Source organism: Heptranchias perlo, chromosome 1, assembly GCF_035084215.1.
Source record: "Heptranchias perlo isolate sHepPer1 chromosome 1, sHepPer1.hap1, whole genome shotgun sequence".
Classification (NCBI taxonomy): Eukaryota; Metazoa; Chordata; class Chondrichthyes; order Hexanchiformes; family Hexanchidae; genus Heptranchias; species Heptranchias perlo.
The window spans coordinates 25708965-25734176 of record NC_090325.1 but is presented as its reverse complement, the minus strand read 5'-3'; positions in this window follow the sequence as shown (position 1 = coordinate 25734176).

Here is a 25212-nt window from a genome sequence, read left to right as displayed (position 1 = left end):
TTTTAAGTCAGCAAATTAAAAAGTGACAGCGAGGATGTAAATTACATCAAAAATTTGTTCAGGATGTGACTGTAAAATTCACATATAAGATGTTCTGAAGTATAAACTGAACATTATACTCTGGATGATTGATGCGACCTGCACTTATAGGCAAATAATATGATTATAAATCATCAATTAGCTGTCTTCTTGTAACAAGTAGGTAGTTTTTCACGTCAAGAAACAGCTCTTTCCGACATGGTAACATTCAAAGATCTTGCAGTACAAACGGATGTATTTAAAATGAAAACTTTTAGATATTCATAGTTTCTGTTACACGTAGAAGGTTTCCAGTAACGAAAGATTAAAATTAAGTTTGATATTAGAAAATCAATAATGTAGGAAAAGCCTCATTAAATAGTTTCTAGCCTGAATATTATTGTCTGTGCTGTCTTGACAAGAGTTCCTTGATTTGAGTAATCCCCATCTAAATGCTTGGGTGACATATGATAGTCCGTGCCTGATTCCCTGGCTGTATCTCGGAGGCTGTAGGATATTTGCATCCAATTCCTGAGCGGAGTTGCTTCCATATTTTTGGGTGGTCTAATGGTATGCAGGCATCAATGTTCACTGGTGGTCCAGCGAGGCTGAAGGGATTAGGGTCAGGATTAGGATCCATTTTCAGGTTTCTGCCTGAAGTCCCACATTTTAATGTCTGTGATGCCAAACCTAAACATTCATTACAAACGCAGGATATGAAAGAACACCACTGTTAATGGGAATTGCTGTATAACCAATAGCTGTTTATACAGAGTGCTAGTAGGATGATCTGCATACAATAAGTCCCACCTCAGCTATCACAGGCAAGTTATAAACTCATTATTCTAACGATTATCATCAACACTTTTTGACAGGGTATGTAGTATTAGTTATCAGTAAATATTCCAGGAGCTTGGTATGCCAAATTTAAGTTAGCTGTATGCTGCTGTGAGGAGGCCTGATGTGGAGATGCCGGTGATGGACTGGGGGGGACAAATGTAAGGAATCTTACAACACCAGGTTATAGTCCAACAATTTTATTTTAAAATCACAAGCTTTCGGAGATTATCTCCTTCGTCAGGTGAGTGAGTGAGTGAAAGGTTCTCAAATCGCATATCTTATATTAGGCTGGGACACGCTCACACCAATCAAAGGTGTCGTTGGTGTTCAGACAGGTTAGCGATGGAAAACAGTTCTGAATACACAATGGGTCAGATTACAAAGCCAGAGAGAGAAAGAGACCCGAAAGGCAGAGAGAGAGAGACTGTCCAGTTGTATTAAAAACAGATAACTTTTTTTTTTCCCTGCTGGTGGGGTTACGTGTAGCGTGACATGAACCCAAGATCACGGTTGAGGCCATCCTCATGGGTGCGGAACTTGGCTATCAATTTCTGCTCGACGATTTTGCGTTGTCGTGTGTCTCGAAGGCCGCCTTGGAGAACGCTTACCCGAAGATCGGTGGCTGAATGTCCTTGACTGCTAAAGTGTTCCCCGACTGGGAGGGAACCCTCCTGTCTGGCGATTGTTGCGCGGTGTCCGTTCATCCGTTGTCGCAGTGTCTGCATGGTGAGGAGGTGCCATGCAGAGGGCCTCAGGATAGGAAGGGATGGAGAAAAAGGAGAATAGTGTCCAGGCTGCTCATGGTCATCTCCTAGTGGTGGCTATCAGAGTAAAATGAAGAACTAATTATTATATTATAAAACCCCTCTCAACCTATCTTTTTGACCAAGCTTTCAGTCAACGATCCCAATCTCTTCCCCCATGGCTCAGTGTCGATTCCTTTTATTTCTTTTTACATATATTTTTCTGCCTATAAAGCAGCTTGGGATTCTTCCTTTGTAGAAGGCGCTAGAGAAAGAAAGTAGAACTTGAATTTCTAGAGCACCTTTCACCACCTCAGGAGGTCCCAAAGCACTTTACAGCCAATAAAGTCATTTTTTTAAAATGTAGTCACTATTGTAATGTAGGAAATGCAGCAGCCAATTTGCGCATCGCAAGTCCCACAAATAGCAATGAGATAATGACCAGATAATCTGATTTAGTGATGTTGGTTGAGCGTATGTATTGGCCACGACACTGGACAGAACTCCCCTGCCCTTCTTTGAAATAGCGCCATGGGATCTTTTACATCCACCGGGGAGGGTAGTCGGGGACTCCAAAGGCAGCACCTCCAACAGTGCAGCACTCCCTCAGTAGTGCACTGAAATACCAGCCTGGATTTTGTGCTCAAGTCTCTGTAGTGGGACTTGAACCCATAACTTTCTAACCCAGAGGTGAGAGTGCTATCACTGAGAAACAGCTGACACCCTATGTAAATGTAAGATGTTGTTGTTGTAGTTGTAATAGTAGTGGCAGAATGGGCAACAGCCTTTGGAAGCAGGTATCACAGCAGCCCTCTTCACTGGAAACTCAATCGCCAGAAAATGAAAGTGCATCATAGATAATAGTGTAATATAAAAAAGGAAAAACAGTAAATACTAGAAATCTAAATTAAAACCAGAAAATGCTGCAATACACAGCAGGTTAGTGATGAATACTTACTCAATTTTGGAAAGAAAGAACTTGCGTTTATATAGCGCTTTCATGACCTCAGGACATCCCAAAACACTTTACAGTCAATTAAGTACTTTTGAATGTAGGGAAACGTAGCAGCCAGTTTGTGCACAGCAAGCACCCACAAAAAGCAATGGGCTCGATTTTCCAGTGAAGTAGCGGGGGTGGGTGGGCTCCGAAAATTGCGGAAATCCCGAGCGGGTTCAGAACCCGGCTCCAATCTGCAGACTTCTGGGTTCCCCATTGATGTGTCTGGGTGCGCGGTGCCTCCCGAATGTGGAAGACCCACTGGCAATCAAAGCCGACGGGATGATAGTTAAGACACTTACTTTTTTTTATTCGTTCATGGGATGTGGGCGTCTCTGGCAAGGCCGGCATATATTGCCCATCCCTAATTGCTCTTGAGAAGGTGGTGGTGAGCCGCCTTCTTGAACCGCTGCAGTCCGTGTGGTGACGGTTCTCCCACAGTGCTGTTAGGAAGGGTGTTCCAGGATTTTGACCCAGCGACGATGAAGGAACGGCGATATATTTCCAAGTCGGGATGGTGTGCGACTTGGAGGGGAACGTGCAGGTGGTGTTGTTCCCATGAGCCTACTGCCCTTGTCCTTCTAGGTGGTAGAGGTCGCGGGTTTGGGAAGTGCTGTCGAAGAAGCCTTGGTGAGTTGCTACAGTGCATCCTGTGGATGGTACACACTGAAGCCACGGTGCTCTGTTGGTGAAGGGGATGAATGTTTAGGGTGGTGGATAGGGTGCCAATCAAGCAGCTGCTTTGTCCTGGATGGTGTCGAGCTTCTTGAGTGTCGTTGGAGGCTGCAATCATCCAAGCAAGTGGAGAGTATTCCATCACACTCCTGACTTGTGCCTTGTAGATGGTGGAAAGGCTTTGGGGAGTCAGGAGGCGAGTCACTCGCCATAGAATACCCAGCCTCTGACCTGCTCTTTTAGCCACAGTATTTATGTGGCTGGTCCAGTTAAGTTTCTGGTCAATGGCGACCCCCAGGATGTTGATGGTGGGGGATTCGGCGATGGTAATGCCGTTGAATGTCAAGGAGAGGTGGTTAGACTCTCTCTTGTTGGAGATGGTCATTGCCTGGCACTTGTCTGGCGTGAATGTTACTTGCCACTTATCACCCCAAGCCTGGATGTTGTCCAGGTCTTGCTGCATGCGGGCACGGACTGCTTCATTTTCTGAGGGGTTGCGAATGGAACTGAACACTGTGCAACCATCAGCGAATATCCCCATTTCTGTCCTTATGATGGAGGGAAGGTCATTGATGAAGCAGCTGAAGATGATTGAGCCTAGGACACTGCTCTGAGGAACTCCTGCAGCAATGTCCTGGGGCTGAGATGATTGGCCTCCAACAACCACTACCATCTTCCTTTGTGCTAGGTATGACTCCAGCCATTGAAGAGTTTTCCCCCGATTTCCATATTTAGATACTTGAAGTACTTAATTTTGTCCACATTAAGGCAGGGGTCTGATTTTGAAACATCCCAAGCGCGTTTCCCGTGCTGTGGGAAACACTCCATGTTCTACCAGATGTGTTTCAGCCGGCAGCCAGTGGGACATTCAAATGCTTGTTTGACAGATGGGGAGAAAAGGTGAGATCTTGCTGCAGGGCACTCAGTTCTTTCACACAAACATTTGGCTGCACGATCTTTGTGTTTTCACATAAAATTCTTACTTTCCACTCACAATTCTTCTGTTCGCACATATTTAACAACTTTTTAGACCCCCTCAAACTCACACCATCAAGATCGGGGGGCGCCATGGCTGCATTCACCATTACATCCGAGGACGAGCAACATCACCATCCTCGCCAGGCACGGCGTGCACTTCCGCCACTTGCAGTTCCACCACACAATGCTCTTGAGCAGGTGCCTGTGGCACAGCACAGAGGGCAACAATAGAAAGGGGTGCTGCTTGAGGAGGCCCCATCCACATCTGCCACGCACATGGAAGAGGAGGAGAAGGAGGAGGAGAAGGAGGAGGAGGAGGAACCCAAGGGCAGAGCAGTGGCTCACTTGGCTGCTCGTGAATCCAGGGAGTCACTGATATGTGAACGGTTCTCCTAACATCACAAAGTTTGAACAGTCCAGTCATCAAACCACCTGGAAAGAGCAGCGCCCACCCCTCCCTGCACAAAACAGTCCTGCAACTACACATACACCCACTGTAAAGTGACCCAATGAGTGGCATCAACTGTCACCGTTCATGGTGAACCTCATGAAAGGGCCCTATCACAAAAGCCAGTCAAGAATGGGCAAGATGCGGCAGCAATGGTGACAATCATAAAATTTAATGTCACTTTAGCAAAAACTAAATATAAATGAAAAACATGATAATCTGTCAAACACCCTTGTGCATACCCTTTGTGATCACAAAACCTTCGCCTTTCTCTTCCAACTACTTCGACATGGTGCATCCCCTGTGGCTGCAGCAGAGGTAGTGGCAGGTTACTCATGTTCTTGCCCTGATTGCTTAGATGCTTTGGGCCTCTGCCTCTGGGTTTTGGGGCCTGTGAGAGCGCCTCCAAAGACTGCTCCACCTGCACCTGTGCAGGGGCAGACTTGGCCACCTGGAGAGGAGGCAGCATTGCCGGTACTGGTTGAGAGGGGGCAATGGGTGAGACATGGGAGCGCTTTGAGTGGCATCCCCACTTCCGTGTCCCCTTTCACCATCATCCCTCTCCTGGACCAAGCCCAAATCACTCCTACCACCCTGCTGGAGAACGATTTGGAGGACATGTGTGATGCCTTGGAAGCCCAGTTGTAAAGTTTCTGTCTGCCTGTTTAAGGCAGCAGAATGTTGCTCACCCTGAGTCCGAATGGCTGTTGCCAGGGCCTGAATGGACTCATTTATGAGCTGTGCTTGAAGCTCAATGGAGGCTAGCCTTCTCTCCATTGCAGACATTCCCGCACTTACCTGTGACACTATCTCAGACATTTGCTCATGTCCCAGTGACAGTATCTCAGAGATTCCCTCCCGTACCTGTGCCATCATTCCACTCATGTAGGAGTTGGACTCCTCCATCCTCTGTGCTATTGTGGAGAGTGCACATGGCACCTGTTTCAGTACCTCGCAAAAGTGCTGTTGTCCCTTTTAAAGGATGGCCCCCAGAGTTCCACATCTGCATCCAGCTGAGCAGAGTCTGGAGAGGAGTTCTCCCACCGACGCGGACTCTCCACAGCTGCCCCTGCCACCAGTGTCTGCTCGTGCTCACATTTGTGTTAACTCACCAGGTGCCAAACCAACTAACTGAGGACTAGGACCCACCGAGGTGTGAGTATCTGCGCTGGTGGATGGCTCACTAAGAAGTGACGGTGCACCCTCAGAGGCCGGCAGGTCCTCTGAGGAATCGCCCTCCGCTGTCACAGCGGTCACTCAATGCCCTGTAAGTGATCAGAAGGCACTATTAAATATCATCATAGATGTGTCATGTTACGATGAGCATACTGAGGTGCTGAAGATGGCAAGCATTGTTAACATCAATTCATATTGTGTGTGCTGAATGTTAAAGTTCTGTCACCAGGTGTTTGTCGGGGGCTAGTCTCGGCGTCCCCGACGGACAGGGACTCGAGTGTTCGGCTGAGCTCCAGCGCCTCCTGCTCCGCGTCTGTAAGGACAACTATTTGTTGTGGCCCCCCTCCGGTCCTCGCCCTCTCGTGTGCGTTTTACGCTCTCTTCTAGAAGGGGAGAAAGAACAGACGTGTGAGTGAGTGATGGTGAAGTGGCCAACTGATGAATGCATTGGTTTGGGTGAGGCTGACCGTGAAAGAGATGCATCAGAGGATGAGTATGAGACAGAGCCATGACATTGGATGAGGATTGGGTTGAGTGGTAGAGGTGGGGTGACTAATGAGGAGGTGAGGAAATGCTGAGGAAGTGCAGGTAAGTTGAGGGTGAGCCTTAAGTGAGTGTGAGGAGTGATGTGATAGAGTAATGTTGGCAGTGCAGAATGAGTTGGGGGGTGGGAGCGGTGATGTGGAAGACGGAATGTAGGAGAATCAATAAGTGTACTCACTTTGGCTGACCTAGTTAAGTCATTGAAGCGCTTCCTGCACTGGATCATTGAGCGGGAGATGTTGCTGCTGCTGGTGACCTCCTCTGCCACCTCGAGCCAGGCGGGGCAGAGGCAGGGCACTTCCTCCTGTCCGCCGGGTAAAACAGATCCCTCCTCCTCCTCACCCCAACCAGTCGCACCTGGAGTAAGGCATCATTGAATCTTGGAGCAGCCTTGTCCCTGTGCTAATCCACTGTGGTCTGTGGGTGTCTGCTCCAGGAAAAGCCTTTGGAGCATTGCCCCTTTAAATAGAGCTCCTCCAGCTGACAGCCTGTGATGCGGGTGCGCACTCTGCCCGCTGCGCAGGTTTCCGATGGCAAACCCGGAAGCCACGTTAAGTGGCACCAATTGAATCACGATCGCGTGGGAAACGGATATTTTTCATTGGCCGGGTTACCCACGCGCCCATTCACCCCCTCCCCGCTGCCATCCAGCCTCCACTCTAATATCGGGGCCAATGAGATAATGACCAGATAATCTGTTTTAGTGATGTTGGTTGATGGATAAATATTGTCCAGGGACACCAGGGAGAACTTCCCTGCTCTTTTAGACATTTTATTCATTAGTATCAAATACTGCTCAGTTTCTCCAGTCAATGTTTGTTTCACAGTGCAGCTGATGTAATCCCAAATGAATTTACGCAAGAAAGAAATAAAGAAAGAAGGAAGTTGAATTTATATAGCATCTTTTATCACTTCAAGATATCTCAAAGTACTTTGCAGTTAATGAATTATTTTTGAAGTATAGTCACTGTTGTTATACAGGCAAACATAGCCATCAATTTTCACACAACAAGGTCCCACAAACAGCAGTGAGTTAAATGACCAGATAAATATTTTTTTTGCTGGTCTTGGTTGAGGGATAAATGTTGGCCAGGATACCGGAAGAACTCGCCTGATCTATTACGAATAGTACCGTGGGATCTTTTACGTCCATCTGAAAGGGCAGATAACACCTCATCCAAAAGACAACATTTCTAACAGTGCAGCACTCCATCACTACAGCACTGAAGTGTCAGCCTATATCACATGGAATGGGGTTTCTACGTATGGCTGGCTGACTCAGAAGCGAGAGTGCTCCCACTGAGACAACCAGATACAAGAAATTATGAAACATGACAGATATTAATGCCACTGTTTTATGAAATAGGTTGGGAACAATAGAATAGCCAGACACTAACCAACTTCATTTATAAGAGGAATGGCTGTACCAATACTGGTTATATTAGGAACCAGTTAAGATTTGGCTGGCATTCGTTTATAGGGTATTAAAATATGTTTATAGAAGATATTTATCTATATGAATTCCACTTCAAATTTGTACTTTGACACGTTAACAGATGTATTATGGAGCTTTATTTGATGGCATGTTAAACCTTTACAAAAGTGGCTAAGAATTTCTCCGCTGTTTATTGAGGGTTTTTAAATAATGAATTTTATAACAAGAGTCATTTATGCACAACATGTTTTGCGAACAAATTATAACAGTCCCTGCCCCTGGTTTGTTTAAATTAGTCTGTAGTTGCTTAGGATATTAAACCCGTGGTTTGTTTTCACCACAGGAAACCTGTATGTTCATTCAAAAAGATAGCATCTTGTCATGGAAGAAACAGTCATAGTCTGATTGGTTGAAGTGATGTCATGATCCATAAGAACTCCTGAGAGAAGCTGGTGTAAGAAACGGTCAATCACAAACCCAACCGATGATTCATGTTCCTTTCAAAATCCCATCCCTCAACTCCAGCATAATGTACCTGTATCTTAAATTGCTTTACTTAGTAGCCCTCAGAGAACCTAAAGGTTAAACAGGAAATGTTGAGACACTTGACATGTTTTTCAAGCTCGACAGTGGCAGTGCAGTTGCTTTTGGTAATTCAATATCTCATTATACTGATACACATCTTTTGCATCCTTGATCTCAGTGGTTAAAGACAAGAGTGAAGGGATAGGTTTGCGTCGAGCTGCACAATTACTGTCTTTAGCCTAGTATCAGGCATCATCGACTGTATGCCGTTTGCATGCCCACCGATAATTCCACACAATAACTAAATAGGAAAGGTTATTATTCACTCAACGTGCAAATTATACACAACCCTCACCTGAAAATAATCTACATCAATTAATGTTTCCTGTGTGTATATAATGCTTTCTGATGAAACAAGCATACCATGGCTTTCTGAAGTGGAAGGAAAGTTGGATGGCTTGGCTCCTCAGAGACATGGGCTATACATTGCAACCATGATTGATGACAACAACAACTTGCATTTATATCGCGCCTTTAACATGGTAAAATGTCCCAAGGCGCTTCACAGGACCATTATCAAACAAAATTTGACACTGAGCCATATAAGAAGATATTAGGACAGGTGACCAAAAGCTTGGTCAAAGAGGTAGGTTTTAAGGAGAGTCTTAAAGGAGGAGAGACGAGTAGAGAGGTGGAGAGGTTTAGGGGGGGAATTCTAGAAGTTAGGGCCTAGGCAGCTGAAGGCATAGCCACCAATGGTGGAGCGATGAAAATCGGGAATACACAAGTGGCCAGAATTGGAGGAGTGCAGAGATCTCGGAGGGTTGTAGGGCTGGAGGAGGTTACAGAGATAGGGAGGGGCGAGGCCATGGAGGGATTTGAAAACAAGGATGAAAATTTTAAAATCGAGGCGTTGCTGGACCGGGAGTCAATGTAGGTCAGCGAGCACACGGAACTAGGTGCAAGTTAGGAGACAGGCAGCAGAGTTTTGCATGAGCTCAAGTTTATGGAGGGTGTAAGGTAGAAGGCCGGCCAGCAGAGCATTGGAATAGTCGAGTCTGGAGGTAACAAAGGCATGGATGAGGGTTTCAACAGCAGATGAGATGAGGCTGGGACGGAGATGGGTGATGTTGACTCCTCTGCAGAACCCCTATCGTCCAGCAGAGGCCAGATGTTTGAACCAAGACCTTTTATTGAGCAGATATTAGGGGTGCTAAAGCAATGTTTCAATACAGACCAGTCATTGCTGGAGCGAAGGTTGGGTGAGAGGGGCTGGCCTTATAATATGCCCAAAGAATCTACTGCATATTTCAAAATATTTCCAATGATAGAAATTTTAATATGGACTTTATGTGGGGAGAAATTTTCACCTTCACCACTTAAGTGGTGAACTGGAGACAGCGATTATAGAACCCACCTCATTTCCACCTCATTTCTATAACAGGCAGGTGATCCACTCCAGGCAATGAAGGTGTAGCCAAACTGATTGCACGTGGCATCACAACAGGAAATGCCTCACTTTATTTACAAGAATATCTAATTGACCAAGAATCAGGTAAAATTCATGGATCACAGAGACGCAGGGGTTGCATTTCCACAGGGTTTCTCCTGATGGTCCACAATAACTTGGGCAGCAGATTCATGCTCTACATGCCATTTCTCTAGAGTTTCCATGGATCTTCTGCTGAAGTTACGGCATATAATTGGGAGACTCCCCCGCGCAAATCCAACACCACAGATTCATACAGCAAAATCCAAGGCATCTTCCTCCATGAGCTTGAATAGACTGATATCATCTAAACTCAATTGCTCACTGTCACTGTGTTTCTTTCAGATATTTTGATTGATTAGTCTTGCTATAAAACATGTAACTTGCTGAACACTTTAACTGTAATCAACTACAGATACAATACCAAAAAATATACCCCATAAACGCTCATTTTGCTATGGTAAACAGAGTCTTTACATCATATTAAAATGCACAAGTTTGCTATTCATAGCTTTTATTTTAACCATACAACATCAGTTTGTAACCATAAGCCTATATTTGGAAAATCTCGTACTCTCTAATTTTCATTGATCTGGGCTTCAAACCTTTTGGGTGTCTGCATCATTTGCGAGAGCCTCAGTCCCACAGTCTAGAGTTCTCATTTGTAAGACTTTTGCTTCCTTCATTGTTTCCAGGAATGTGGGTTTCACCTGGTCTAGGCAGGGGGCAGACATAAGGACATAGTTCTCTTCACATGATTTACCTTGGCTTCATTCATTACTTCATTGGCTGTAAAGTGCCTTGGCACGTTCTGAGGTCACGTAAGGTGCTATATAAATGCGAGTTCTTTTTTCCTTTTACCCAGTTTAATCCCAGTCCTGCTTGATCTCCATACTCTTTTATGTTCCTTTCTTTCAAGCAACTATGTAATTTTCTTTTAAAGGAATTCATGGTCTTGGCTTCAACAACAGTTTGTGGCAGAGAATTCCACATTCTAATCACCCTTATAATAAAAAAAATCTAACCTCCCCTTTAATTCTTTTTATGAGAACAGTTGAAAATGGTATATAAGTCAAATATTGTGATGCTAATCATTTGCATTTTCTTGCTTCTGTGTAATTATAATTCTTGTAAATAAATCTGACGACTAACTTTATCCTGAAGGATGTGGTCTGACGGTGTGATGTGCAGCCTATGCAATCACCAGTGTGAAAAAATGTAATAAAAGAATAATTGTTAATCCTGTAGCCTGCTATTCCCTTCAGGTCACATAAGTTACACATTTCAGATCATAGAGTTTGCTGATGGAAATTGCCTCTCTGCTGTGAACACAAAAAGAGATTCGGGAGAAAGCCCAAAATGTAACACCCCCCCCCCCCCCCCACCTAGTGAAGAACTGATTATATTTGTTCATAACCAGTGGTCGTCATATTCCAATGATACCTGCCCCATCGCACTATTCAATTTTAATGTGATTTCTGTTTTTGTTTTCTATTTATCTTTTGAGAAGCATTGCAGCAGCATTTTGCAACAAAAGTAAAACAACATAGCAAGGGAGCAAGGTAGTGTGAGCAAAGCCAATCTTCCAGGTGTCACTAAAGCCCATGGCTGAGTATTGCTTGCGTGTGGAAATTGGTTGTGTGAAATCTGGGTTTTGTCCAATTTACCACCACTTCAAATCATCCACTTTATATTGAAAATGTTTTACGTGTAATGTTGAAATTAGAAGACAATTTCCAATCTAATTAGGGGATAGTACATGACTAAAGCTTTTTGCCAAATTTATACCTAATTCGATTCAGTTTAAAAAATGCATAGCCTTTAAGATAGGATAAAAATTAAATATATTTTTTCTAAATATAACATTCCACTCACTATATAATGCATTGTGCAAGGTTCTCTTTTTATTACAAATACTCAGAACATTAAACTAATGCGCCACGCATACATTGTTAAAATTTTATAACATCTTGTCATTACTATCATATCATGGAGAGAGCACCTTTGCAAAATGTGCTTTTGAAAATTTATGACAAATAATTTATATGGACTCGTGAACTGGTCGAATCCAAAACGCTTGCTACATTAACATGTAAATGAAGGCAAGACCTGCAATATAAATGAGTCACATGAGACAGATGATTCTAGAAACTTCTGCAACTGTTTATCAAGAACACTGAGGTAAATAAATGACAGTGGTGTGAAAGTCAAATTTTAACAACATTAAGTATATGTTTATGTCTATTTACAAAGATACCCTCCACGAGATGACAGTCAGAAAGTAGCAGATCAACCCCATCAGAAAATGCAGGGATGACCTTCAACAGATTCTGCTGAGGTCCAAATGACAACATTGTATGATGAAAAGGAAGAGGACTAATGGGGCTCTGCAATGTACACCGTATAAGGGGTGAAATTGGTCTTCACCAGTAGCGCAAAATGGGCTCATGACATTGAGTTGCACAGAAACAGGCCATTCGGCCAAACTGGTCCATGCCAGAGTTTACGCTCCACATGAGCCTCTTCCCTCCCTACTTCATCTAATCCTATCAGAATACCCTTCTATTCCTTTCTCCCTTGTATGCTTATCTAGCTTCCCCTTAAATGCATCTATGCTATTTGCCTCAACTACTCCTTGTGGTAGCATGTTCCACATTCTTACCACTTCTTGGGTAAAGAAATTCCTCCTGAATTCCCTATTAGATTTATTAGCGACTATTTTATATTTATGGCCCCTAGTTCTGGTCTCCCCCACAAGTAGAAACATTTTCTCTACGTCTACCCTATCAAACCCTTTCATTATCATTAAGCCCTCTATCAAGTCACCCCTCAGCCTTCTCGTTTCTAGAGAAAAGAGCCTCAGCCTGTTCAGCCTTTCCTGATAAGAATATCCTCTCAGTTCTGGTATCATCCTTGTGAATCTTTTTTGTACCTTCTCCAATGCCTCTACATCCTTTCTATAATATGGAGACCAGAACTGTGCCCAATACTCCAAGTGTAGTCTAACCAAGGTTCTATACAAGTTTAATATAACTTCTCTGCTTTTCAATTCTATCCCAGTAGAAATGAACCCCAGTGCTTGATTTGCCTTTTTTATGGCCTAATTAACCTACATTGCTACTTTTAGTGATTAATGTATCTGTACCCCTAGATCCCTTGCTCCCCTAGTCCGTTTAGACTTTAATTATCCAAGCAGTATGTGCCCTCCTTATTCTTCCTACCAAAATGCACTACCTCACGCTTATCTATATTGAAATTCATTTGCCAATTGCATGTCCATTTTGCACTTTATTAATGTCCTCTTGTATTTTGACACACTCTTCCTTTGCATTAACTATACCCCCCAATTTGGTGTTGTCCGCAAATTTTGAAATTGTACTTCTGATTCCCGAACCTAAATCGTTGAAGTAAATTGTGAGCAACAATGGTCCCAGCACCGATCCCTGTGGTACACCACTTCCCACGCTCGATTTTCGTTTAAAATCAGGCAGAGTGTAAAATGAGCTGCCCTTTCGTTATGAGCCCGTTTCGCGCTACTGGCGAAGACCAATTTCACCCCCATTGCATTGACCAGAGAAGATATGCCTTGACAACTAAGTCCCACAATATTGCAAAATTTTTTACATTAATGTACTTATGTGATTGCGCCACACTGCATGGTGTCCACGAATGCATCTAGCCCGTGGCACACCAGTCTAAGCTCCTCCTGTTTACTCTAGGACTACAGTGGGGGATATGAAGTAACTGGCTGATGTATCCCTTTGAACTGTGTATCCCATGTCAAGAACCACCAGAACCAACATGCATTACAATGTATACAAATATGGCGGGTGTAGGCTAGCAACATGGGTGGTTGTCTGGATGCTCTGCCAAATTCTAAGATCTGAATATCATCTTTGGCATAGCAGCAAGGTAGGGCCATCCACTTTTACAGGGTCTCTGGATTTCCCAAGGTCCAGGGTGCAACCCATGTTGCTTTCCTACATAAAACCCACTCAACTTCCTCACCACCCTTGCCCCAAAGCCCATTTCAACCTCCCCCTCACCCCCCGCCAGGACACACCTCAGGCCTGTTGCCGGTGATGTTCCCCATCAGGCGAGCTGCCTGTGGAGGCCTGAGAACCAATTTCTAGCCATCCTCGGGTCTCTTGATTCGGCCGCGTGCTGGTCGCACAGCATTGAGTCTGGACCCGATAAATGGACGCAGATGAATTTTTACCCCATTGTTTTGAGCCCTGGTTCATGATACCACCGTGACAGCTGTGAAAAGCCACTGAGCACAGATACAATGAAATGCATGCAACCACCAGAATCATTATTGAACACATCCTAGGCATCATGAAGCAATGTTTCAAATGACTTGACCGATCAGAGGGTATCTTATTTTATAGCCAGGGCAAAAGTCTCCAGAATCATCGTAGTGCGATGCATGCTTCATAGCTTTGTGATCCAACCAAGTATAACTATGGAGCACCAGTTTGCTACAAGGTGACAAACAAAACAAGCAGGAGAAGCCAAAAACCCTACTTCTGAAGTACTTTCTCAGGCTCCTGAACCATACATCAGGCTCTCATGTTATCACCTTCTCCAAAATCTCCTATCCACCCATTGCATTAACAGTCTTCCTTCTATCTTCACCATGCTGTCACCAAAAATACTTTCAATAACATTGCTTATGGCTGTAAATAAACAACCATGATCCAATTCCTGTCACAAGCTGCTCATTAGCCAGTACCATAGAAAGAGCACTCCCTGGATGCAGTTGAACTTTAGAGCAACTAAATTTTAACAGTCTAAGAGTGATACATGTGCTTGACTAGTGTTTAACAATTCAGCACTCCCTTCCATGACACATGCCCTAGACCCTAACCTACAGCTCCTTTTAAGTATTCTCCACATGGCAGGAATCAGTGACATGGGTGGGTGCTGTTGTTGATAGGAGCCTCCTGGGAGTGAGCGGGCCCTCTGCCTTCTTGAGCCGGCAACTGGATGACAAGAGCCAGCTGTGGGGAATGCCATGTGCTGTCTACCAGATCTACAGACTTCTGAGTGAGGTGGTATAAACATCTGGTTATGTTGTTGTCCTAAGAGACATGCCTACAGATTGACATGACAGCAGACCTGATGGCACTAATAATATCTGTTGAGGCCTCACTAATTGTTCTCTCAGCGCAATCCCCAAGAATCTGGAAACCAGATGAGAGAGCTCCATGCTGGAGCCCCAGAGCTCTACAGCAGCAGTATAAGCATTCATGGCAGATGCTACTATTGATATTTGGGCCTCTCCACTGCAGAAGCTCTTGGAGTTGCTACACACTCCATGGTGGCCTAGGATCAATAGGTGAGGATGGATGCAAGCTGGCCCTATGACCAACAGGTTTCTGCTGCTTCTTCTTCTTCTTCTTCTCCTCCTCCTCCTCCTCCTCCTCCACCACCAAACTGCTCCTGCTCATCCTAGTGCTCTATGCATCACCAGTGCACCCTCCTTGATCTTACTATCTAAATCTCTGGGGTGGTTATAGCTAAGCCACAAGGGTAGGAGTGAGTAAAGTATCAGGAGGTGTGGCATTTGCGGCCCTTGCACAACTTCCGGTGGGACACTTACGTGGAGGTAAAGAGAAAGGTAGGTTACGATGCTGTCATCATGACAAAGATTGAAGTGTACCTTACATACTATTGTGCTTCACTGTCTGCTTTGATGCCATTGAGTGGTGAGTGAGTAATTTGAGAAGTAGGAGCATGAGAAGGGTAACATTAACGTTGAGCTGGGAGGGGGACTCCCCCTTCACCATCTGTTATCTTTCTATGTTCCCTCAACCAATGATTGAAGAATGGCCTCCCCAAAGACACTCAAGGTTCACAGGTTACGTGGTCTTCCTCCCATGCAGGTTTGTTCCCTCCTGTTATTTATTGCTTTCTGCAAACGGAAAGGTGGAGGTGAGAAGTTCAGAAGAACATACAGTGATACTTAAGTGTCATCATGAAGCCCCGAGCTGGTGTGAATACATGTGCATGCTGCATGCAACACCATTCAGATGGAACAATTTATCCCTTTAAGGATGTGACAGAAGGAACACTCATAGGTGCAAGTTATTGGTGCAAAGTGTACTCTGTGACATAATTGGCATGCATGGTAATATTTAAAACGGGGCAGCTTGGACCTCAGTGAAGGGTGGGACCAACAGTGTCTCTCCTCAATGAATGAGGTTTAAGGATTGAGAAAGAAACAGAGGAACGACGGAGGAGGGTGAATTAGAGTCATCGGGTACAGAAAGAGAAATAAAGAGAGGGAAAGAAAGATTGAAATAAGAGAGAGAGAAAAAGAGGCAGAAAGGAAAAGTAAGGAAAAAATTTAAATTTGACATTTTTAAAATCTCTAACATCAATTTACTACAAGCAGGAATGAGACTCAAGAGTTTAAACTGTTCCCTGTCTGGGCCAGAGAGCTTGATTGGCATTGCATTAACAATTATCACATTGTTAAAAAGGTGCTTATGCTGTTAAATTCCAGCCCTAACTTTCTGTGGCGAATTTAATGGGCAATTAAAGGGTGAATCCAGCAAGTTCTTAAAAATAACGGGGAGGCTAAGGGCGAGATGCCATTTGTGCGAAGCAAACAGCGGAGCAGCGTAAATCGACCAACAAGTGCTGAAGGTTCACAACTCACGGCGTAGCTCTTAATCCCCTGAACTTGCTGGCCGATTTGGACATTAATAATGGCGTGCATCGTTGACACGCTGTTATTTTTCCAGCAAGATCCGGCTCAATATATTTCCATCAGAAATGTTCATGTAGCTGCAGACAGACAATGCAGCGGAGAATGGCGGATGGATTTTTTTTCTCCCCCGAAACCTGACTTCCCCCACTCCCACCCTTTCAGGTGGTCTGATATCACCTGCCAAACTGAGGACCTGGCATCTCAACATCCTAGTTATACCGTTTGTGTCGCTATGAAGCCAAACCACTGCACTGATGCAAAGTGGGTAACATGACTAGCCTCTTAGGTGTTCAGTGAGCCTTAAACATGGTTAATTCTCTACCAAATAATCCTTCTAAGCGCTGAAAGAAATTTTGGCAGGAGAGTAATAAATAAGGCACAGTTTCATCTGAGAGTACCTTAATTTTTGGAGCAGTCCAGCTGTGTGCAGTGCCTTAAGTTTTTATAGTGCTCATAATATTCACGATTAGAAAATTATTTTTTGCAAATATTATGTGACAACATGAGTGTATTTTGAAAACCACACAGATTACTAAAGGGGACTCAAAGGGTTAAAAGTGCCAACAAAAAAAAACTAGAATGTGGTTACTATTTACAAATCTAAATTTATTAGCAACAATACAAGTGCTGGCACTGTATCTGTGCTGCTATTAGAGATAAAGACATTAAAATATGAGTTGCCCAATTTTATATTGTGCAATGTATTTCATGGAGATGGCCAATAAAAAGAGACAGAGCCCATCATAGTGCTGCAGACCCAAAGTCTCCTTGCCACATAAACAATCCAGTGATGAATATCTGCTGCCTGTATCTTCCACTCTCTCCTCCTCATGCGCGAGCATGAAATTGACATTTGAAAACTAATTGTACGGTGAAATCTACCAAATTCTAGAACTGTGTTTTAGATTTCAAGCAGGCTTTAAGCCTGACGTCTTTTCTGTATTAGTTTTCTGCCTGGGCTATAGCTGTAAGCTAGTGCATAAAAAAAAAGAAGGGATTATTATGCCCTAGCAAATAAGATAGAGTGAATCCAGCTAATCTGCATTGCTTATCTTGGGCAGACAGTGGTCTGTCAGGACCTGTCTCTCTGCCCTCCGTGCTTGTCCCCTTGACTACATTGCTGTGCTGCTCGTGGCTATCGCTTGCTCCTATAAACAGCCAATTACTGGCCCAAACAGATGTCAGAGGCTATGATCAAATAATTTAGCTGAAGTGAAGAGGCCTTAATACAGGTCAATTTCACTCGGTTAGACATGGTGTCTGACTCAGGTTAGGGAGGGGGGTTGGGGTGGATGGTGGTGTGTACCAGTAATAAGCATTGCAGTTCCAACAGCTACACATTTTTTTATGATTAAGTACATGTTTAACTTACTAATCCTTAATGGGTAAAGCTGGAAAATCCTTTTTCCAATACAGTTTACATTTCAGGTCAGTTTTGTATATTTACAATCAGCCAGCGAATAATCCCTGCAAACTGGGAATGACGGAAATGGCACAGACAGTGAATAAACTTTTGTGTGTTTGTTTCAAAATCTATAACCATGTGGTGCCCAAATTGAATGCTGTTTTTTTAAATCCTGTCGTTCTTTAGAATTGTATTTGAATTAATTGAAACATAATATGGTTTTCTGCTGACTGGCATTCTTAAATTAACCCAGGTACACAACAATTACTGGTTAGTTGACTCTGAATTTACGAAATTCATTAGAAATAAACAAATGGTCCGACTATCTTGTGCGATATAAAGGTTCACTGCAGCTTTAAGTTATTCAAGAAATGACTGAGCCCGCACAGCATCATCTCAAATAGAATGACTCTCCTCCAATTAAGATCAACGCCTCTGAATTATCCCTAATATTTTTTAACCCTTTACCCTCATTAGAGAATGTTTCTTCACCAAAAAAAAGCCCATTAACTTCAAAGTTGCTAAGGGCAAGAGGTTAATGCAATTTCATCCCATATAATGCTTTTCTGAGAGGACCCACTTTTTTCTGTGGTAAACCTAAAATGATGTTATCTAGATGTAATTCTATTTTAGTTTTGCTGTGGTCCTGCTTCTGGCTGCATATTTGTTCTGCTATTTTTTTTTCTTTCACCCACATTTTTTATAATTTACATCGGTATGAGTTGCATCAATTAGATTTGTGACACATTCAGACTGCAGCATTCTGCTGACTGCATCCACTCTGTTTTCTCCAGCATTTCCCCCCCCCCCCCCCCCTCCTACTGCTCTTATTGAAGCAACTCTTTTCTATACCTCACCCGGGGAAATCAGAGAGCAACCCATGAGCTTCTCCACAGCTCTGTGAGTAAGCCAGCAGGATCAGTGTGAAGTGCCAGCTTCTCCCCCATACATAGGATGTCTTATTTGGTGGCCTGGCTGGGAACCTCTGAAAGGGTATTGCACCTTCAATACAATCAAAACTTGAACTAAGGGGTTTGCTCTGATATCCGTATGTGCCACTAGCCAACTCCAAAACAGCAACAAAAAAACACCTTTCTAATTATGAAAGAAGGAAAGAACGATTTGCATTTATATAGCTCCTTTCACGACCTCCAGACGTCCCAAAGCACTTTACAGCCAATGAGGTACTTCTGAAGTGTAGTCACTGTTGTAATGTATGGAAATGTGGCAGCCAATTTGTGCATAGCAAGGTCCCACACACAAATCTGGCACTGTGATAATGGCCAGATAATCTGTTTTTTTAGTGATATTGGTTGAAGGATAAATATTGGCCAGGACACCGGGGAGAACGCCCCTGCTCTTCTTCAAAATAGTGCCATGGGATCTTATATGTCCACTTAAGCGGGAAGATGGGGCCTCGGTTTAGCATCTCATCTGAAAGACAGCACCCCCTCAGTACTGCACTGGAATGTCAGTCTAGATTATGTGCTCAAGTCTCTGAAGTGGGACTTAAACCCACAACCTTCTGACTCAGAGGCGAGAGTGCTGCCAACTGAGCTACGGCTTGTGGTAGAAACGATTGAAACATTAATGAGTAAAAAAAAATGTTTTTTTTATTTTACTACCAGCCAGAAGCTACAGTCACTCCGACGTCAGAACTTCCAGAAACTCTCTTTGTTACTTAATGCGGCTGAACACATCAGAAATTACTTGAACTTTCCAGTATCAAGCCAAGTGTGTAATTTAGTAGAACATATGGAATAAGCTGCCATCATTTGGTATCACTGCCCTTTCACATATTCATGAAGGGGCAGATAAGCCCCTTATTTATACCCCCAGTAACTCAGCTCCCACTTGCTATAGTAAATAACATGATTCCAATAAAACATAAATGAGGACCAGCTTTTATCTTAAAATGTTCTCAAAACTCCGAGTGTTCCAAAATGATGCACCCATGTTGACATATCCATAGTTCTATTGAAACATTCTTTTGCTCTTCATTTCAGCTGCACCCATCTTTATATTTAAATATGAAGGAATCATGACACTGGCAGGACCACCCAAAATACAATCATTGTGGTATGATGGGCAATAAATGCTGGCCTTGCCAGCGACGCCCACATCCCATAAATGATTTTTTTTTAAAAGGCAGGGAAAAGTCAAACTGATGGTGGCCATGTTTTTTGAGCATCCTGGGCATCTTTTTCTCTTATCCCTTTGGTGGAATTGCCCTGAAATATAAGCAGGAGTGATTTTACCATCTGAGGGGTAAGACTGCCACTCTCCAAAAGCAGCTCTATGCTACAAACATGACAACCCATATTTAGTGCTGGAATGCTTGACTTAGTTGGTAGTACTTTTGCTTCTGGGTAAAAAGGTCGGTGAGTTCAAGCCCCAAACCATTTCTTGAACTCGTATTCTGGCTGACACTCCAGTGCAGTACCGAGGGAGTTCTGCATTGTCAGAGGTACTTTCTTTGGATGAGACATTAAATCAAGGTTGTGTCCAGCTGTACAGGTGAATGTTAAGGATCATGACATCACTTGAAGATTAATAAGTTCAACTGGTATCTTGTCTAACCTACCTTCCTCAACGAATGCCTCCAAAATATGTGTTGTTTTTTTTGGTGATTTGTATATTCTGAGACCTGGCAGGTAACAACTGTCTGTCTGCACACTGATTGCCTTGGCAACGGGCAGTTGAAAAAACTGTCTGTTATCACCAGCATTGTTCTGTGAATTATAAATGCGACTTCATTTCGAGGACTTCATTTCCACATCGTTCACCTGAGGAAGGAGGTAGCCTCCGAAAGCTTGTGAATTTAAAATAAAATTGCTGGACTATAACTTGGTGTTGTAAAATTGTTTACAATTGTCAACCCCAGTCCATCACCGGCATCTCCACATCCAAAATATGGATACTGGTTAAATGGTCATTCGTCTTACTGTGGCTGTAGAATGCCCGCTGTGTTTACTTACGTAACAACAGTCCCTGCAGTTCAAAAGTAATTAATTGTGTGATGTGCTTTGAGATTAATTTTTTATTTCTTTCCCATAGGTCACCAAAAATCACCTGACCATGGAATAAAATCTGAAATGAAATCGTTTGGGGGTTCTTCAACAAAATTGATTTATCTTTTTGATTGGATGTTATGGTTTTTGATTATTCTTCCAGCTCCTTACTTCCTTACCGTATTGAAATCAAGACCAATTGCACTGTCTCCTACTTTACCTTACTCTTCACCAGGACCTCAAAAATATGAAGGGTGATGTCAGAAAGCACTTCTTCACACAAAGGGTAGTGAAAATCTGGAACTCTCTCCCCCAAAAAGCTGTTGAGGCTGGGTCATTTGAAAATTTCAAATCTGAGATTGATAGATTTTTGTTCAGCAAGGATATTAAGGGTTACGGAACCATGGCAGGCAGATGGAGTTAAGATACAGATCAGCCATGATCTAATTGAATGGTGGAACAGACTCGAGGGGCTGAATGGCCTACTCCTGTTCCTATGTTCCTATGAACCTCCTTTTCTCTCAATCTTTCCTTCCTCATGCAATCCACTGGCTTTTTCAAAACCCAAGATCAGCAACACCTAATCAATGGGCCTGACTTACCTCTTGATAGTTTCAAACTTGGTAGTGTCAAGCACCATGGGACTTGGCCCTTCACCTGGGCTTCTCAATAAAGTAAAAAAAATGAATCTGTCATTAATCCATTCCAACTGTAAACCAAACAACCAGACTATACTCGTGTGTTGTCTATGAAAAAAAAATATTTAGATAGATCTTAATTTTCCCTCAAAATCCCAAACACTCGTCTGGAATTTCTGAGGTGCTTCTGCCGATATCCTGCCATAACATTGGTGGAAGAACGATGGAAACCCTGGAGAGACAAAATAAAGGGCCGATTACAACATTCCCCCAGGGTTTCCTCCAATCTTCCACCGAGGTACGACGAGACATGAGGAGAATCCCCAGCGGAAATTCTACCCCATTGTGTCAGCAATGATATTAATGACATTGTTGCCTTTAATCCTCAGACTGCTTGTCTCACTGTCCAAAATGGATGCAAGCAGCATAGTTGCGACATTGTCAGCTGGCAACGCACTCATAAATTTAACCACTGGATAAACCTCTATAGGCTAACCAGTGTACAAAAAGAGGGGAAAATTGAGATTACATTTATCCAAATAAATCAAACCACAGCTTCAATAATACAATAGCTGCAAATGAAAGTGAAGTGCCAATTTGGTGGGGATAAATGAGCAAATAAGAGATAATTCAGTCATTTTCTGTTTTATTGAATGAACATGCAACGTATCGATGGAATCTCAGAGAATAATTAATATTTATTTTAAATGCCACTTTAGTAGTGATTTCCACTTGCAGGTATATCTTTTGTTGAAAATTTTATTCGAAGCAACTGAAGGTCCAAAGCCTTTATGCAACTTATTACGGTAATAAGGAGGTAGCTGATTTTATCTGAGGTTACACTGTGTGTATATATATATATATATATATATATAGGTATATATTTATAAAGAAAGAAAGAAAATCAACAGCAAAACAGCAATAGCTAAACAAACAGCAAAAGTCCTTTCTCCCTCTGGGCTGCTTCTCCATAATTAAAATCAATAGGCTCTTCCTCGGAGGATCTCTTTAACCTCATCAGACTGCAGCTTTTGAGCAGGCAATTTTTAAACAAACAAATAGACTTCCAATTGCCTAGGACAGAAGGAAAGTCTAAATGCAGCTTTATTTGGTCAGTTCAAGAAAATCACATTCTGTAAATGTAACCATGTTCGAACCTTGTTGAGATCATCGTGTAGCACAGGAAACATTCCAATTTTGATATGATTTAAGAGACTGTGTGTAATTTTAATTTTCTTGCCAGATATTTATATTGTTGAGAAATATCATCCAGTAGAGCCTAGCACTTAAGCTGCTCTTCTTAGCTCCTCACAGGCTTTCAAATGTAATTTTCCGAAGATTGGTTGCCCATTCGAGGGGAAACCTGATTCTTCTCAGGCTGTAGAATCAGACCCCGCAATAAAATGTCAGGATTGTTCACCAAGGCTCTGAATGGAAGCTTAACTACTAGTGGCTGTTTTTAGCACATTGGTGTGAATTACTTGACTGGCGAAACTAAGCAGCAATTAGACACCTCAGCATTGAACGGAAATGAGAAATTTGCTGTTTGGCCTTCAGACAAGTAGACCCCCTACAGGGACCCGTACACATCTGCTGTCTCCAAAGCCAAGGGCCGATTGGCTTGCAATAACGGTCACAAGCAGTGTTAGAGCTCGCTTGTAACAAAGCTTATAATTGGACAAAGGAAACATCTAATCCAATCCCTTACACTGGTTAAGATTAATTCACTTATTATGATGTTCTTTAAGCAGTTCAACTGCTATAGAAATACTATTGCAAAATGTGACTTTCCCACCTTCATGTCAAAAATATGATACATGTGTGAATATTCTGTTTCAATCAGTCTTTATGAGTTGAATTAACCTTTCAGTGCATTTAACAACAGTTCCTTAATTAAAATACATGTTAGTTCCTGGTTTTCCTAGGAGATGGAACATTACAGGTCATTCTTTTCTAAACAAGTTTGTTAGTATCTGAGCGTACTGAAGTAATTACAGTCCTTTTTTTTTCCAACTTTCTCTCCTGAAGGCACTGACTCATGCTGGGATATGATTCCACAAAAATACAGCCACCCACCCACACTTTGCCCAAGTGCCCATGCGTCCTGCATTATTCCCAGGCTGAACCTGTCTTCACCCAACAACCATGCTTTTTTCTTTGCGATTATCTAATTGATTGAATAACAATTCAATCATAAGGGTTGATTTTAACTCTGGGTGGGAATCGGGCAAATGGGAGGCGGGAAGCAATGACGATATTGGCAATAGGCCCAGGCCATTTTAACTCCCGGGCCTCATTAACATTTGAAGGACGGGTTGCCCTCCTGATCGCCTGCAGCCCGCTTCTTTCCACCCCCCCACCACCCCCACCGCACGCAATTTCCGGCGTAATTCCTGAGGCGTACTTAAAGCGTTCTTACTGAGATACTGTGGAAGACTTGTTGGCTGCAGAGATGAGTCAGTGGGCCTCCCTGAAGATCCTAGTGGAGGAAGTGGGGACCAGAAGGAAGGTACTCTTCATCAGTACATGTAGAAACGTCCCAAAGGGCACTGCCCAGCAGGCCTGGATAGAGGTGGCTGAGATGGTTAGTGTCAACAAAATCACCCCCAGGACATGGGTTCAATGTAGAAAGAAATTCAATGACCGCACAAGAGCAGCAAGGGTGTGTACAACACTTCACCTCTCCACCTTTCTCAACAACTTGCCTTTATAAAGCACCTTTAACGTAATGAAATGTCCCAACGCGCTTTACAGCAGCGTTATCAAACAAAATTTGACAATACCTCACAACACACCTCTCACCCCCTCTCAACTAATACCTCTCCTCCATCACATCCTGCAACATACAGTTGCACGCTAAGACACATCGCTTGTTCGTTCCAAACACACTCATCTCTTCCTTTCCCATCTACACACCACACTGTCACATCATTCTCTTCTCATCTCCTAATGCTTGCACAACCACCAACTGCTCCCCCCACCCCTTACTCACTTCACATCTCACACACCTCCGCTGGGGCATATCGCAGGGAGCCACCACCCCCCCCCCGCCCCACAAGGGGTCCAGACATCTAAATCTCTGCTTGAGCATTCCTATTGCGTGCTCTAAAAGGATCCTGGTTGTGCCCTGGCTTGTTGTATCTGTGGTGCTGGAGTGTCATCAACCAAGTCTGCAGGGGGTATCCCTTGTTCCCCCACCAGCCATCCTGTAATGTCCTGTAATGTTCCTCAAAGGGTCAACTAGAAGGAGAATGGCAGAGAGTTTGAGTATAAAAAGCATCGTGGGAGCTCCCTGGGTACCTTGCACAGATCTGCATGATGTTGTACCTGTGATCGGCCACTAGCTTTTCATTGATAGAGTGGCATCCTTTTCTATTAATAAATGTTGCTGCCTTGTGTTCTGGTGCCCTGATGGCCACGCGTGTACAGTTAATTACTCCCTACACATGAGGCAAGCCAGCCACTGCTGCGAAGCCACGAGCTCTCTCCTGTCGACTGCTGATGTCGGTGGGAAAGGTGAAGTGGTCCTGGCAAAGAGGGCTTCGGTCACCTGCCGAACGCAGCTGTGAATTG